Here is a 3,889-nt window from a genome sequence, read left to right as displayed (position 1 = left end):
GTTCATGATAATGAATTTCAGTGTCTCCATATGTGTTCAGTTCCAGATCCAGTCCCTCAAAAACTATTAACTTCTGTAACAAATCACTTGCCTCATATCGTCCATGGGTCATGCTTGTTGTTGTTGGTTCCAGAGCTCATCTGCCATCGCAGATATCAATATACCTGCATGTTTCACACCGCTGAGGGTCCAGCGGCCCCTTCATACTCTCCTTGCCTTGGCGAGCTGGTCATGGGTCCAGGATTCTGGTTCCGAGGTCGGGTCACTAATTTGTCGTATCCCAGAAACGCGATTTCTCCTCTCACCCTAGCCGCTCTTAACATCGGCATCAACTCTCTTCTTCTCTTCCTCACAGACTCGGGGTAATCTTCGTTGATGTAAATATTAGTTCCCTTAAGCTTCTTTGCTTGCTGCAGAATATCCTGAGTATAAGAAGAGGAAGATGCAGCGAAAGGAGAAGCCATGGTAGGTATGACCTCGTGAAACTACAACCATGTGATTACTCCAACTTGTGCATCAATGCAAGGCTGTTTTTTGTCCACTCAGGAGGGAGAGGAGCTCATGACAGAGGCAGTTTGCTGATGTTGGTGAACAAGCTGTACTTCCTCATGCAAACACTTTACTGACATACAAGGTATCACTGAACACGTTTCCTTTAGAGACATTTGTAATGAGACACTAATTAATTAACTAATTAATTCATATTAACTATTGGTTATACAGTGGTGTATTTATTATTTCTGTTACTTTATGTTATTGTCTTTAGATAATAATCAAACAATTAGTTGATACACAGAAAGGCCGAACAAATACTATTTTGATAACATTTTTATTAATACATTTCAGACTTGTATAAACATATGGGATTTTTTTTTCAGTGACAAGAAACTGAATATCTTTGGATTTTGGACATAAGGTCAGCACAAAACAAGATATATTGTTAAGTGTTTAGAAGTTCAATCTCTGACAACATTAAATGATAACGACTTTTTTTTTTTTTTTACTTCACATTCATACAGAGACATTAAGTGATTAAAGGAAATTACTGTAGATCCCTACTTGGATTTGGCCAATGAACAAAGAAAAGACAGACAAGAGCTCAGTCTATAAAACCAAATTATTTACCCGTCTTGAACTTTGCCCCCAGTGTAAACAACCCACTGATTAAACAGTTATCCATTTGATCAGACCCACAGTGGCGCTGCTGTGGTCTCACTCTGGAGTGGTGTGTACGCACAAATAAAGGAAGCTGCCACTGTTAACGATACCGACAGTTAGCTGGCCTTTAATAACAGGCTTCAGAGGAAAAATTCTTACATTTTTAGTTGCCTTGTTTTGTAACAAATATAACTTCACTCTTTAATGACTGGGAAATGATTTGCAAGTTTCTCAGTTAAAGTTTATACTGAGTGCTGATAAATCTAACCTGGTGGTTTTCTCAAACAGCAAAGATGGATTTAGTAGACATCGTGTCGGCTGAAGGGAAGACGACTGAAGTCTTTTCCTCTCACAAACACAGTACCTTGGTATGTGGCTTGTAAATTGCCTTTTGTTTAAACAACATATTGAAAATCTGGTAAAGAAATTAAGACTGTTGGGATTTTATTTTAAGACATAAATCTTGTTTCTCATTGGAAGCCAGAATATAGATGGTTTCTGCCATCGTTCTCTCTGTTCATGATTATGGATTTGAATGATACTTCTTTTATGAAACAGTTTTACCCTTGTTTGATTGAGTCCATTTGAACTTTTTTTTAAATTTATTTGTTGGTTTGTGTCTCTCAATTTAAAAAACAAGAAGAGGTTGGACAACATTTGGAGGATGTGCAGTAAAATTGCTGGCACAAATTTTGATGAATTTTCCTTTTATACAGAAGCAGAGCTGTGAGGAAAGCTTGGGCAGTTATGGCCGATGATAGCCACCCTCTTTTTGCAGAATACAATTCATTTGTCCCAGCTACCATTGCCCTCCTGAGTAGTACTACATGATTCAACCCTCCCCCTCAATCTTCTTGTGATGTGTTTTTATTGTATGTGTGTTGACTGTGTGGTTTTATGACTGCTTACTGCAACACAAATTGCCCTGTGGGGAAAATCAAGTTTACCTTGAACATCTGTAAATTGGACAATGTGCCTAAAGGTTTATGACAAATTCTGAACCACTGAGTCACAACTGTATCCTGTATTCTCGAGTGGGACAGTCTCCTCTTGCCATGCGCCGGGTAAGTTACTGGTACATTATTTATAAAGACATTCACGGGAAGTTACCCCGGTATCTTTGTAAATTTATTGTTCGAAATTTTTCATCCAACTCTAACATAAGATCAGAGGACAGATATGAGCTCATGACTCCATATGCTAGGACAGAGATGGGAAAGAAGACCTTCTCATTCTCCGCCTGGAATACTGGAAAAGTTTAACTGGCCAAACTGGTATGGCAGACCATGGAAAACTCATTGGCATCTGTCTCATTTACCACATATCTCTGAAATTCTTAGTGGGGCATTGTAAAGAGTTGTAATGATCGTCTTTTTATGTGATTGTGTTATATTTAACTGAGTGTGTTTGCAAATTCTGCCATTTTGGCCAGGTCTCCTTTGTAAAAGAGGCTTGAAATCTCCTGAATAAACAAAGGTAAAAACAAAACAAACAAAAAAACATTTAAAGGGAGTTAATGATTCATTTGGGAGACATGTTAGGTACTTTAAACAAAGCAACAGTACTATATATCTTTTGAGGTAGCCTATATGAAATACTACTTAAAACAGTGAGCTTCTGATCATTTCTGCTGACAAATCAAAAGTGTCAATGTCAAATGTTAAAAGAAAGAAGTGTCACTGAGAACAGGGCTCCAGACTCAAATTGGTAAGGTTTATAAGGTCTTTTGCTTTTAACTGAGGAGGTAAGTCGGGGGACATTTAGCAATATTCTGATAAATCTGGCAGATAATTATGGCAACAGAAATTACTGACGCCAGACTCCATTTAAGGATTTTGTCAGTTTTATGCAGCGTTTTACACCAAACACCTTTTATAATTAACACGTGGCATTTAAGGGTTTAAATAAAATAACTTAAATACTTATATGGACACCAAAAGCATTTCCTTTTAAATGGAAATTTAACTAACTTTCATACATTATCTTATTATCCACGACGGTTTAGTGCAAATCGCAATGAAAGAACGGGAGGAAAATCACGTCTAAGGTAAAGAAATATAATGAAATGCCACACTGGCACAACGTTGGGTGACTTATAAGCCTAATAATTGCGTGTTAAGAATACGTACAAAGATTGGTATCCTGTTGCTTGGTATTGTTTACCTGGGAGGATGAGTCAGGCTTGACGCTTCTTTCTTCTCACTGTCACCAGTCCTTATTCCTTTCGTCGTTACATACAGCTGTGAATGCTATTCAAGACCCATGTTGGTACTTTACAATAAAAAGTTTCCCCGTGGACACTGCCTGTCGGGATTACGCGAAATAAAACCATGCATTTACTGCTGAACACTTAAGAAAAGACCATCCTCACCACCGCCATGATGCAACTGACCAAACTTCCGCTACGCAGCTCACATGACTTTCTAATTTGAACATCACATGACAATACCGGTCGTTAAACCGGAGACTAAACATTGGTGTGTACCATGGACGTATAGTTACTGTTATATGGAGATAATATAATGCAAGTTTCCACTTAAAGTGTGTGTTTCCACTGATTGATTGAATAGCATTTTAGGGTGTCAGTGTAAAGTCTGTATAAAGACTTTCTTCTAACAGAATCGTAATATTTACACTGACAGACTTCCAAACTGCACATTCTCAAGCTGGAGAGATAGATGATATATCAATTTAACTATATGAAGTGTTAACCTTTTTAACAAGCAAACCA

The 3,889-nt window shown here is 37.7% G+C and overlaps 1 protein-coding gene across 1 annotated transcript in view; it reads right to left on the bottom strand.

Annotated features, from left to right (window-relative positions):
• The window catches only part of spns1 (SPNS lysolipid transporter 1, lysophospholipid), a 15,836-nt gene extending 12,204 nt beyond the window's left edge, over nt 1-3,632 (bottom strand). Inside the window, exon 1 of the mRNA XM_020613237.1 lies at nt 3,322-3,632. The gene's annotated coding sequence lies outside the window, so the exon portion shown is untranslated. The remainder of the gene's footprint in view (nt 1-3,321) is intronic.
• Nucleotides 3,633-3,889: the final 257 nt, after the last annotated feature.

Source organism: Monopterus albus, unplaced genomic scaffold, assembly GCF_001952655.1.
Source record: "Monopterus albus unplaced genomic scaffold, M_albus_1.0 scaffold131.1, whole genome shotgun sequence".
NCBI classification, from domain to species: domain Eukaryota; kingdom Metazoa; phylum Chordata; class Actinopteri; order Synbranchiformes; family Synbranchidae; genus Monopterus; species Monopterus albus.
The sequence above is the reverse complement of the archived record's forward strand: the minus strand, read 5'-3'. Positions and strand labels throughout refer to the sequence as shown.